The 14,302-nt window shown below is 42.1% G+C and overlaps 1 pseudogene; it reads left to right on the forward strand.

The window, feature by feature from the left end:
- Nucleotides 1-6,711: 6,711 nt before the first annotated feature.
- Nucleotides 6,712-8,209, forward strand: LOC129403668 (uncharacterized; annotated as a pseudogene).
- The last annotated feature ends 6,093 nt before the right edge of the window (nucleotides 8,210-14,302 follow it).

Raw genomic sequence — 14,302 nt, forward strand, 5'->3', positions numbered from 1 at the left:
AATATAATCATGATATCATTATGCTGTCACGAGGATTAAGTTAAAGGGGACAGAGCTACAAGTGTGTGGTGGAGGGACTGGCACATAGCAGACATCAGTAAACAACAGACACTGGTACAAGGACCACCGCCATTAGAAAATGCAGACCCCAAAACTCCAGTCTTATCCTCACCTACATAAAAACTGAAGGGAGAAAAAGTCCTAATTGATTTTCTGGAGTTTTGGAGTTTTTTCTTGTTCAAAGACTTCCCATCTTCCCAGTCTATTTGGCTCCTCGGCTAGGTAAACATTATTTTTAGAGCATTATTGATTTCTATATGTTTTGTAAATAGTCTCCTAATATAATTTATCATGCACAATATTTATAGAAAACTTGACTAGACTGAATGTTGTTATTAAGGTTAATGTGTGCTCACCTCTTGGCAACTGGCTTTGTAAGCAAAGACCACTCATCAGCATTTGGAAAGAGGTAAATCACTAAGAGGAACAGGCACTTTCAGCAGGATCTTTTTACATCCCATCTCTAGTCAGGACTTTGTGCATGCAATACAAGGTTGCAAATCATGCCTCTGTGGCTCACCTGGTGATTTACAGGATCCATGTGGCATTTACAACATTCTTAGTAATTACAATGAGTTGTCATAACAAGTTAGCCCTGTTGAGACAATCCAATCTTATAGAAATAAATTTAATGCATCCAGCCTCACGTGCCAGGAGAATTCACTTATCCATGAAATAAGAACAAGAACACAGAGTTGTTGGGGGAAAGGTCATGCAGCTTGAATGGATGGGATTTCATTTCCTTGGGAAATTGACTGGGCTGCCCTGAAGATTCCCCACATAATCAGATCATCAAGAATCCATTGAGAAATTGCCATGGTCCTCCTGTGTACAGGTCCACTCTCTGTCCCACAGGGGTGCAGAGAAAGAGCGTGCAGAAACACTGGCCTTTGCCTAGCTAGGTCTGAGTCAATATCCAATATATGACTTTGTACCTTTGTACATGTCAAGTGACTTTGTGCAAACGGAAAAATTATAACCCCATTGTTTTTGTAGCTGTGAGAATAAGTAAAAAATGACACCAACCATGTAATAAGATTCTTAACTATCTAGGCCTACTTTACCAATATGCAAATGGTGTTACACCCAACAGATGCATAAACAGTAAAGGAGATCACTTAGAATATATTAGAATAAAAAGTGTAGGATAACATTGGTTTGTCCTTCCCCCCTTGCCACAGGGAGCTTAGGTTTAGACATTCCTGGAGACACTCCCGGAGACATTCCCATTCCTTTGTTTATTTGTAAACTCTTCTCTGTACCCTCCTTCCCAACCAGTTAACCACCTTTTCTCTAATCAGATTCTGTTATCTTGTAAGGTCAGATTCTTCTAAGGACTCTGAACTTGTACTGTAAGTTAGTGTCTTTTGTATAATTTACCTTAAAGAAATGTCCTTTCTGTATGGATGCAGGAAGACAATTAATATTATGCTTGTAACTTGGGAGTTGATTGATTCCAAATAATATTTACTCCTGGGCATCTGCTTTCTCAACTCAGTTGCCCTTAGTTACTAGCGCCCCCAAAGCAGGGTCCCAACGAGGGACAGAATGGACCCAGGGCAAGCTGTGAGCTACCCTGGCATCGAAATGGGCCAGGCCAAAGTGCCACAATACTCAGCTATAAGTTGAGAGCATGGTCATAGACAAATGCTGTCATGATCCCAAAGTAACGACGAGACTAGGACCCTGCTGGGGTTAGGAAGACTAACCTGGCCTGAGGACTGTGGTCTGGAATATATAGTGAGATGTCCTCAGGAAGAACCAAACTTTATATCTCTCACTGTGCTCATACAGAATGACATTGCTAGAAATATTAGAAGTAGATTTACTCTAACTATTTAAGCAGATTACTAGCTCACACCCTGACACACCCTTGTTTGGAATCACACCCTTGAGCGCATCTCCTTAGATGAGATTTTTGTTAATCTCCTCAAGAAATGGTCTTACCCTTCTTTGTTGATTTGTTAATGTTAAACCCACCTTTGTGCTACTGCCCTATGTAATTTTCTATATAAACTAAGACTGTGGGGCACTGATGGCAGACAGAGGAAGAAGACAGAGAAGACAGAAGAGACAGAGAAGGAGACACACGAGAGGACATGAGAGAAGAACGGGGAAGACACAGAAGTAGAGGGAAGAGACAAAAGCAGGGGAACACACAGAAAAGAGAGAGAGAGAGAGGGCGAGAGAAAGAGAGAAGTAGAACGGGAATGGAGATTAGAATAAACTGCAGCTGATATCGACCAGCCTGGCACTCATTCGTTCCTTCACCTGCCCATATCCATCAGCCTCCCCAGGGTGGGGGGAAATGGCATGAGACTACCGAACGCAGGCAGCGGGAGAAATAGAGCCCTGTCAGCCCCCTGCCTACTTTTGTGAACACACAAAAAGTACTTCACTGGGCTGGAGAGCTAGTACAGAGGTTAAGGAGATTTTCTTTCATGTGGTTGATACCAATTCAATCTCCAGCACCACACATGGTTCCCAAAGTACTAGCTGGACTGATCCCTGAGTCCAGAGTCAGGAGTAAAAGAGTAAACCCTGAATTCTGCTGGTGTAACCCAAAAGGGGGGAGTGCTTCATTATAGTTATTATTAAGACCATGTGGATAAAAATCATTCACCACAAGCAGCACTACAACTGTGATTAGGGAATCACAGAGAATGACCCTGGGGGAGAAAGTAGTGCCTGCCATGCTCTAAATCAGAGCCCCAACACTCACAGTTGCTCAGGAGTAGGAGGATGGAAGAACCATATTTACTGCTGAAGGGAATGTGCACTGGTCGAGACTTTTGGGAAAACAATATGAACATTCCTCAAAAAACTGGGAATTGAGCATCTATATAACCCAGCAATTCCCCTCCTGGGAATATAATCTAAGGGCTCAAAAATATAATGTAGAAAAGACATCTGCACTCCTTTGCTCATTGTAGCACTATTCACAATAGTCAAAATCTGTAAACAATTCAAGTGCCCAAGGATAGATGACTGAATAAAGAAGCTAAGGTACATGTACACAGTGGAAATACTATACTATTCTTCTAAAAGATGAAATCATATAATTCACTGATATATGGATAAATCTGGAGAATATCATGCTGAATAAAATGAATCAGAGATAGAGTTCAACATAGAATAGTCACACTTGTTTGTAGAATATAAAGAAATATAGTAGGAAAATAAAACCCAAAGACAATAGAAATGAAGGCTAGGGAAACTAGTCCTTAATAGAAGTTTGCCACAGTTGATGGAGAAGGGTTATTGAAGGGACCACAATGATAATAGGGGGAACTGGTCACTATGGACCTTATTTCTACAAGTTGATAAAGTGATATGCATGATATGCATGATCCCTTTTTAGTAACAGGAAAACCAAAATTCCTAAAATGAAAAGAAAAAAAGGAAATGTGTCTGCCATATAGAGGGGGACAGTGGAGGGGAGACTTAAGGAAAACTGGTGGAGAGAAGTGGACACTGATGAAGGGATTGGTACTTGAACATTGTAAGACTTAAATCCAATCATCAATAACTTTGTATTTCATAGTGATGCAACAATTTAAAAAATTCAGACAGAACAATGCTGAAATACCTACACCCTCATCCCCAGAATCCTGACCATCTGTTTAGTGTCCTTGGGATGCATGAGAAAGGAGCTGGTCAGAGTAAAGATTGTGATGGTACAGCCATTGGAACTGAAACAGGTGTGAGTAAGGAGCATGTGTGTGTGTGTGTGTGTGTGTGTATGTGTGTGTATTCTCAAAGCACTCATGTCTTACACATGCTGTGTGCACGATGCGTGTTTTTGCAGAGCCAGCATTGTGCTCCAACATTCTCCAACGGCAGCATCTCATTTTTAATTAAAAGTTGCAGTACTGGGCCAAGGGAGATAGTACAGTGGGTATGGGGTGCATGCTTTGCATGAAAAAAGCCTGGGTTCCAAGTCTGCCACACATGGCCTCCCAAGCATTGCCATATGTATTCCTGGAGGCCCCTGAGCACTACCAGGAAGGGCATGGTACTTCCTGGCACCTCAAGGCCAGAGAACTGAACTGAAGGTACTGTGGCTGAGTATTGATGAGAGAGACCCCAAGGCTTCCTGTAAAGTTTTAGTACCATATGAACTGTCAGTGGTTTATGACCATCTATCACCACTGTTTTTAGGGACACTGCTGTGGGCATATCTGACTACCACAGGAGCACCCACTTCACTGGAGGAATATTGCTGCCAGTGCATGCAACTATAGCCACCTTTCAAGAAATAGAATCAGACATGAGGTTCACACTGCTCTACCTTTCTACCTTTTGTAACAGAGATGTGTAGGGTGAGTACAGGGATAATGGTGGGGGTCTGTTTCCTATTGAGGAGAGCTTACCTGTGAGCTCCTGGTTTCCAATTTGCAGCGTGGCTCCTGGTGTTCCTCAAGTGCCCTGAAAGCACCCTAGTCTTTCTGATTCAGGGATCTCATCATTCTGATTCACTTTAGTAACCCTAACTTCTCATCTTCCTGAAGTGCAAGGCTAGAGACAAGAGCTGAGAGTCTAGATTGAAGAGAACCTGCATGTTCCCTTCTCATACCTGGGCTTTAGGTGACTTTAGGTGAGTGACCCACTAGTACTGTGCCTTTGAATTTTCCATCTGTGAGAGACCAGGATGATATGATAGTCAAATCTCTGATGGGAGGATGGTAGTGATGGCTAGAGCATTACAAGAATAGCAAACAAAGCAAGTCACATCAGACCTACAAGAGCATTTACTGGAAATTCTTTCATATTTCATAAAGAACTGGTTGACTGAATCAATTCAATGCAATCATTTTGAAAATAACTAAAGTTGCTTTTTATATCACTTTTCTTGAAAATAACAAAAACTTTTATTTGCCTTTGTGCAAACTTTTTTCTTCTCTCAGTCCACTGGTCTCTATCCCTCCTAAAGAAAGCATAATTGTAAGGATAAGAAGGTAGGGAAGACAGAATAGGGTAGAAACTTTGCTGTTCTGAATCCCCAGTGACCATAGATAATCTCTTTTGTCAGTTATACCAGGGATTCAGGGGTTATAACTGTCTACCTTAACCTGGATAGAGGGGAAGGCTGAGTGAGGACACATAAATTTACCCACGATGCTATGATAGAAAAGAGTCATCTTTATCTTATTTTTAATTTTAGTTTGGGGATACGTTGCTGCAGTAGTGCCAAAGAGCTCCCAGTTTGTGGTCATTCTGGGAGTTGCCTTCTTAGACTTAAATTTTGCAGATCTTTCTCCCAGCTCTGTGAAGTAGAATTTTGCATGAAGGAGACAGTGGTCTGATTCCATTTGGAATTTTGGGACAATAGCAACATCGGTCAGGCAAAACCTTCTATTGAATATGATGTGGTCAATTTCATTGTGGAAATGTCCACTGGGAGACTCCCACGTCCAGCATTTAGATTTGGCCTTCTGGAACTGTGAGTTACCATGAATGGTCTTGGTTGACATGATAAATTTAGACAGTCTCTCACCCTGATCATTCCATTCTAGGCCATGGGTCCCAATGTGGAGTTCTTCATGTGACCTCGGACCTATCTTGGCATTAAAATCACCAACAATGATCTTGTAGAAGGTGTGGTTTTCTTTATAGAACTTCTCCAGTTCCATGTAGAACCTCTCAATTTCTTCTTCATTATAGTTGGATGTTGGTGCATAGACGACGAAGATAGAAACTGCAGGCAGTGAGCCACATCTATTCAAGCATAATCGTCCAATTCCGGTTGTTAGGCATTCAAATGAATCGAGGCTCATGGCCAAGTTCTTGTTGACAAGGACACCAATGCCACCAACGCCTCTGTTGTCACATGTTCTGAGGAACAATTCTTCTCCAGTGTTGAAAATGGTGTGATGTGATTGATGTCTCCTCATTTTGGTCAGACCAATGATATCATACTTGATCTTCTGCGCTTGCACCATCAGGTCCTCGATGGATGCTTCTGATGCCAGTGTCCGTGCATTGAAAGTACAGACAATCATTTTACTCTTTCTTCGTTTTGGCAGTCTCGTTTGTCCCCGAGATTTTTTCAGCCTCTCCTTGCTCATCTTTCTTAACGATGCCGTATTGGGGACTCTTTTGGTGACATGTGAATGAGGCCAATTGTTTTTACTGTTGTTGGCATATCGAATACTCAACAGGTAGCTTGGTAGTCTCTGCCGTGCGGCAAGATACTCTCGGTAGCTTGCCGGGCTCTCCAAGAAGGAAGAAGGCTTTTAGGGCAGCCTCCAATCACCCTTAGATTGGTGTTACCATGGTTCACACCAAATTTGAACCCTATCAAATATGGTGTGGAAATAATGGGTATTAAGTGTTTTAAGGTGTCCGGAGAGTGGCCTGGAGCGTGGCGGTGGCTGGGTAGTGGATGTAGTGGGGTTCAGCCAGTGAGGTATTTATCTGGCGTGGGTAGGGTGGGGCGTCTGGGTTTGACCCTTCCCTCAGACGCCGGAGATTGGAGGAGGCAGACAGAGGACCTTTTTTCCAGGTCTCATTGAACCTAGAGTTCAATGAAGTTCAATGAAGGTCACAAAGTTCTCTTTACCTGGCTTTGCGGGGATTCACTCGTGCGTGAGGTTCAGCCCAAGTGTCCAGAGAGCTGCCTGAAGCGTGGCGGTGGTTGGGTAATGGAAAGATGCCATCCTTGACAACATCGACGAGGAATACGATCAACTGGTTCAGCACCTCCATGTCTGTGTGAAGAATGCCGAGAGTGAGAAAGCCACAAACAGATGCCTGTCTTTGGAAACTCTTGAGCTCATTCGTCAATGTGGTTTGGCGTGAGCCTCAGGCAACTACAAGCTAATGTCTGAGCTCACAAAGCTGTGCAGAGATTCGATAAAGGAAGACCTCAAAGAGAGAAGAGCAGCAGTGTTGGCCAGTGCAGCAGAAGCCGGGAAAAGTATTCACAATGCTCGCCTGTCCTTTGCCAACTACAAGACCAAGATGACTGCCCTCCGACATCCCAATGGATCTATCACATCTTCCAGAAAGGCAATGGAGAGGATTATTTATGACGTCTACTCAGATCTCTTTGACAGTCATGTCCACCTGCCCACATACCAAATACCGCAGGATGGATATGTCATTCCCAATGTTATCCCTTCTGAAATCCGACACGCCATTTTGTTGGTAAAGACACGTACAGCACTTGGTCCAGACAAGGTCAAACCTGAACACCTGAAGAATCTGCCGCCAGTACTCATCAATACACTGGCTCGACTCTTCACACGCTACCTGTCTGAATGCAAGGTTCCATCTCAGTGGAAAACCATTAGGACTATTCTGTTGTACAAGAAGGGATACATCCATGACATAGGCAACTATCGCCCAATCTGCCTGCTGTCTGTCGTCTACAAGTTATTCACTCATGTCATCCTGAATAGAATAGGCAGAACACTAGATGAAGGACAACCATGTGAGCAAGCCAGGTTCTGAAGGGGATTCAGCACGATCGACCATATCCACACAGTGACCAAACTCATTGAAGTTTTGTTAGAGTTCAAGATGCCGCTCTGTCTAACATTCATCAACTTAAAGAAGGCCTTCAATTCTGTTGAGTCTGAGGTGATCATCGAAGCCCTGGCCAAAGAGGGCGTTCAAACTCAGTATATCAAAATCCTCCATGAGCTGTATTGTGGATTCACCATCAGGCTCTCACCATTCTACAAGGAAGTGATCATTGATGTAAAGAGAGGGGTATGGCTATGGCAGGGTGATACAATTTCACTGAAACTCTTTAGTGCCACCTCGAGAACATCATGCGACAACTGGAATGGGAAGGAATGTGAGTGAAGATAGACGGTCGGCAATTATACCACCTCCACTTTGCTGATGACATCGTTCTCATAATGCCAAACATTAGCCAAGTGGCACAAATTTTGGCCAACTTCGACCACGAGTGTGGAAAGGTCGGATTGCAGCTGAATCTCAACAAGACGATGTTCGTGAAAAACAAACTGGTCCCTGAAGCTCCATTTGCTCTCAATGGAATGAATATCTCTGAATGCAGCAGCTATGTGTACCTGGGTCGAGAAATGAACATGAGGAACATGAAGAATCCACACAGGTGCCGGAACAGTGCAGGAGGAAGAGAGCAGCATGGAATGCATTCAAGAGCATCGAAGAAGTGATTAAGAGAACGAAGAACCTCTGACTCCGGGCACATCTTTTTGATTCCACCATTCTTCCTGCACTAACATATGCCTCAGAGACCTGGGCCCTACGCAAACAGGATGAGAATGCTATTAGAGTATCCCAAAGAGGAATCGAAAGAGCTATGCTGGGAATATCATGTCTCACTCAAGTGAGAGAAGGAATCCGGAGTTCTGACCTCCGTTGACGGTCAAAAATCAGGGATGCTGTTGCATTTGCCAAGGCATTCAAAAATCAGATGGGCCGGTCATGTAAAGTGATTCAGAGATGACTGCTGGAGTAGAGCTGTTACCGACTGGATTCCACAGGACATCAGAAGACCTCATGGCCGCCCACCAACTAGATGGTCAGATTTCTTCGTCAAATCCCTGAATGAGGCTCTTCCTGTTCCTGGAGCAAGCAGATATCATTGGGCTGCACTAGCATGCAACAGGGACAAATGGAGACATTACTGGCGCCTGCTTGAGCAAATCGAAGATCAATGGGACTACAAGTGATACAAGTTGGGGATACACCTAGGGTGCTCAGGGGTCACTGATGGCTCTGTACTCAGGACCCACTCTTGGTTGGGCTTAGGAGACCATATGGGGTGCCAGGGACTGAACCTGGTTTGGCTCATGTAAGGCCTTACCCATTGTACATTCCTTCTGGCCTCCAAAAAGTCAACTATAATTAGTCATTCCAACCATGACTGGATTCTCCCAGAGAAAAATTCACAATTGACATGGCAGTACCAGAGCCAAATCCTATTAAAAACTTTTGGAAGTTCAAGCAAAGATGGTCCATCGTGTGCAGTAATGCCTCTGCTTTTGGCAGATTCTGGTACTGTGGCTATGCATTGCCTAGATTTACCTGCCCATTCTAGGTCTTTTTGTTAACTTTTTTTTTACCATACCATTTCATCATCATGCCATGAAAGTTCTGCATTATGTCTAGATTCCACCTGAAACTGTGAATCATACCATCCATACCCTTCTTTTCTCCAATAGTGCAAGTGAAATATCTCTATATAGGAAACACTCCTATCTGTAGCCTTTAGTTAGTTCCCCAGTTACCTCATCTGCCTCTTCCCGTTATTTCTAGAATATAAAAGTTGGAAAGTGACCATATTCACAGTGATAAAGTCTCAAAACAATATCTAGACATTGATCTATTCATCTGAATGGGTAGGACAGTTGTTCACAAGATGGTTTAGCACTTAGAGATATTATCTGTTAGATCCACACAGTGTTATTAAAACTTTTAATTAATTATCAGTCACAGTCAGTATCGGCAAGCTGGCAGAGATGGATCCTACATAGGGAAGGTAGTGCAGTACTCAAAGATTTCACGAATTGCCATGTTAATCCTGAAACAACCATACCAGAGATTTCTTAAATGAAATTGTTAACACTTTTTACTGTTTAAGGCACATAATTTGGCTGATACTCACAAACAAAAGCATTTGTTGCAGACTTTGATACCTATGGGACAAGAACTGACTTGTGTGGGAATTTAAAAATCTTTCCCAGGTATATAGAGTCAAATTTCTAACCTAAGCCTGGCTTTTTATATGCTTCATGGTCCAAAAATCTGCCTGTAAAAGAGGGGAGCAGTGGGAGGGAGAGAAGCAAAGTGCCTGCCATAGAGTCATAGAGGCAGACTGGGAGGGTAGGGGTGGCGGAGGGAAACTGGGATCATTGATGGTGGGAAACAGACATTGGTGGAGGGGTGAGATGAGTCATTGTATGACTGATACTCAATCACAAACAGCTTTGTAACTATCTCACAGTGACTTATTAAAAATTTTTAAAATTTAAATTAAAATTAAAAAGAAATCTGCCTGTACACAGAAATCATGGAAAAGCAGATAGCACAGAGTAGACAGTGGGCAAACATGACTGAGCTGGTTGAAACCTGAGTTCTTACCCACACACTGCCATCATTTTCCTCTTTCCCATGAGAATGATGTGGGTGGCAAAAAAAGGGTGAAACAGAAGACTGTTTCAGGTCCCAACATGCAGAGGGATTTAAGACCCACAACGAGGAGGCCACATTCTTTGCCTGTGCAGGATAAAATGTGATGATGTCACATTATGCAAAGGAGGGCAGTTGCAGTTTCCTGAGAAATGCCAAGTCAGACTGCCCTGGGGCTGCCAGCACTCGTCTGAGCTATCCAACAAGTGTGCATCATGTCTTTATCTCTTGTGTTCTAGAGGGAAAGTTTGATAGTGTTTTTTTTTTCTTTTTGGGTCACACCCAGCAATGCTCAGGGGTTACTCCTGGATTTTGCACTCAGGAATTACTCCTGGTGGTGCTTGGGGGACCATATGGGATGCCAGGGATTGAACCCGAGTCAGCCAAGTGCAAGGCAAACGCCCTACCTGCTGTGCTATCGCTCCGGCCCCTTGATAGTGTTTTTGATGTTTTAATAATTCATTATGGAGTCCATAGGGGAAATTTTATTGTTTAAAATGATGACCAATTTTCAGGATTTAACTTGTAACTTTGCAAAACTAACTGGCTCCACAGCATTAAATAAAACAAATTTCCATTTATCTCAAGGGTTTAAGTTATTAGAAAAGGAAGGTGTGGGATCTGTTCTCTTCCTTTACTGGAGAAGAGTACCACTCAGTATGTCAACCGGGAAGAAAGGATAGGATCCACCTGCTCTGGTTGAGCCTTACTGCTGATTTCTCCCTTTGAATCAGAAACCTTATCTTTTTTCTCCCCCACCCTTCCTTCTTACCCTGCCTGTCTATCCTCTTTCTTTGTCATTGATGTTTCATTGATTTACAATACTCTCTATGTTTCAGGAATGCAGCTTTATGCCATAGTAAATGCATATATCACACCCACCCACACCTAAAGTTACACTGTCCGCTATACATCCTATTTCCATTTCCCCCTCTGCTAACCAATAGTTTGTTGTCAAAATCTAAGCACTTGGTTTTGTTTGATTGCTTTCTTTCTTTACATGAGTGGAATCATTAGTATTTGTGTTTCTGACTGATTTCACTTAGCAGAATTATCTCAAGTTCCATTCATCTCACTGCAAATAGTAAATTATTATTTTTTAGCTGAGTAGTATTTCACATATGAGCATGTATGTGTGTGTATACGTATCACTGTATCACTATCATTCCATTGCTCATTGATTTGCTCGACCGGACACCAGTAATGTCTCCACTGTGAGACTTGTTACTGCTTTTGGCATAGCAAATATGCCATGGGTAGCTTGCCAGGCTCTGCTGTGCAGGTTAGATATTCTCGGTAGCTTGCCGGGCTCTCTGAGAGAGGTGGAGGAATCAAACCCACGTCAGCCTCGTGCAAGGCGAACGACCTACACACACACACATACACACATAAAATATATATATATATATATATATATATACCAAACCTCTTTATTCCCTTATCAATAAGTAAGTGGGTTGATTCTTCTACGTTTTGACAGGTTTGAACAATGCTAGATGCTAGAATAAATTAAAATTCAAACATATGTTCAATTTAGTGAGGGGTTTTTCATGGTTTTCATGTTTTCACCAGGTTCTTTAGATAAATGTTAAGGAGTGAAAGTTCTGGATCATATGGTGACTTTATTTTTGGATGGCTCTTTTTGGGTCACTTTTGTGGGAGTCCACATCCGGAAGCACTCAGGGATCTAAAGTCATACCTAGTGGTGCAGGAGAATACTGAGTGCCAGGGACTGAGCCTAGGTCCTTTCATATGCAAGACATGAGCTCACTACTTAAATTAACCTCCCTGGCACTTTTGTTTCTTTTTTTCCTTTCCTTTCCTTTCCTTTCCTTTCCTTTCCTTTCCTTTCCTTTCCTTTCCTTTCCTTTCCTTTCCTTTCCTTTCCTTTCCTTTCCTTTCCTTTCCTTTCCTTTCCTTTCCTTTCCTTTCCTTTCCTTTCCTTTCCTTTCCTTTCCTTTCCTTTCCTTTCCTTTCCTTTCCTTTCCTTTCCTTTCCTTTCCTTTCCTTTCCTTTCCTTTCCTTTCCTTTCCTTTCCTTTCCTTTCCTTTCCTTTCCTTTCCTTTCCTTTCCTTTCCTTTCCTTTCCTTTCCTTTTCCTTTGTTTTCCTTTCCTTTCCCTTTGTTTTCCTTTCCTTTCCCTTTGTTTTCATTCATTGTCTTCTCTTTTCTTTTCTTTCTTCTCTTCTTGTCTCTTTCCTGCATTTCTTTTTTCCTACCCTCCATGCTGCTTTCCATAGTAGCTGCACCAATTTTCACTCCTAACAAAAATGCACAGGAGTCTTTTTTTCTCCTCATGCTCACCAATATTTGCTCTATGACTTTTTTTTAATATAAGATATTTTCACAGGTGTCTGGAAATAAGCTCATTGTCATTTTAATTTGCAATTCCTTAATTATAACAGTTGGACTGGAGCAATAGCACAGCACGTAGGGCATTTGCCTTTCACATGGCCAACCTGGGTTTGGTTCCTTCGGCCCTCTCAGAGAGCCCAGCCAGCTACTAAGAGTATCCTGCCTGCACAGCAGAGCCTGGCAAGCTACCCGTGGCATACTTGATATGCCAAAAATAGTAACAACAAGTCTCACAATGGAGACATTACTGGTGCCCACTCAAGCAAATCGATGAACAACGAGATGACAGTGACAGTGCTACAGTGCTAATAATAATGAGCTTTATTCCTAATAACTCATTGGGTAGCAGACCTTTGGCTGAACACAGTGTTCCTTTCTCAGAATTCAGTTCAGTGAGCAATGGGTAAGGCCAACTTCACCTGATCATTATACACAACTAGAAGACACTGCAGCCATTTGTCTCCAGAATAGCATGCTACACTCTCACTGCTTCTGCCTTTTTACGTCCTAAAGCTACCTTCACCTAGTCCTCTCTGATTCTGCATCAGGTGTATGGCGCAGTCCTGAATTTTTAAAATGTATATACTCCTTCTAGAAACATCTCATTCTTGAACACCACAACATAACTCAAAGTTCCCCAGTGCTTCTTCATCTCATTTGACATCCCTAGAGTTTGGTTCCAAGCCTTTTCCAGATGGGTGAAGACCATATTCACATCAAACTTGTCCTTTCCATTTTGGTGCTGTGTTTTCTACATTCAACCTGACCCTCAGCTTCAGAACCTAGTGTCCAGCTTTCTACTTCTTTTCTTAATGTTTTAAATCTCCTAACATAAATCCACACCAATTTTATGCCCCATCCCCATCCAACCATGTGCCTTCTTATATAGGAATTGAAGGGGGCATACTTATCTGCCACTTCTCCAGGCCTCTAATAGGTAATATTATATCAAGTCCTAATAAGTCCTCTTCAAAGTTTTTGGGCCCTACCTTCACCATATATTATGTAACCTTGCACTAGCTTTACATCTTATGCTCATGTTGTAAAGTGATATGTCTTAGAATAAATTTCTGATATAATTTCTTTCCCAATAAAATCAGACAGTGCAGCATGCTGGGATTTCCTGTTACTCTAAAGATTAAATTAAAAATCCTAAATGATCTGGGTAATTTTTTCTTCAACTTCTCATCTCTACATTCTCTAGTCTCAGTTGCATGAGCAGGTGGGTCTCCTTATCAGGGCTTCTGTACGATGCTGTGTACACTGGCCTATACACATTCACAAAGATGCAACCATTCCCACACTTACACATTGGTGATACACACATGCACACATGCCTAGACATCCAGGTGTAATGATGCATACCTACAATACATGAGCCTACACACTTATAATAAACACAATTACACACAGGAAGACATGTAGAATGTTAAATAGCTTCCTCTTAACTCTCTTCGGTATTGGCAAATCTTTGCTCATCCTCCCAAGAATAATTCTTTGCAATCTATTGTCAAATAAGTGATGCTATCACATACTTCCACTTTAAATTACAAGTTATCATATTGTAACTTCCATGAATGTGCATTTAATATGAAATATCATTCCTATAACAATCAACTCCAACAGAACTAGAAACTTGTTTTTGACATCACTTGCTCCCTAGTGCTGCTTCGGGGACTAGATGATCAGTACTATTTGTTGAATGAATTCATAAATCTCCAATTTAAAAATAAAAGAAAGATCTAGCATAGAGATGGATT

The sequence above is a fragment of the Sorex araneus genome, chromosome 3, assembly GCF_027595985.1.
Source record: "Sorex araneus isolate mSorAra2 chromosome 3, mSorAra2.pri, whole genome shotgun sequence".
In the NCBI taxonomy this organism is placed as follows: Eukaryota; Metazoa; Chordata; class Mammalia; order Eulipotyphla; family Soricidae; genus Sorex; species Sorex araneus.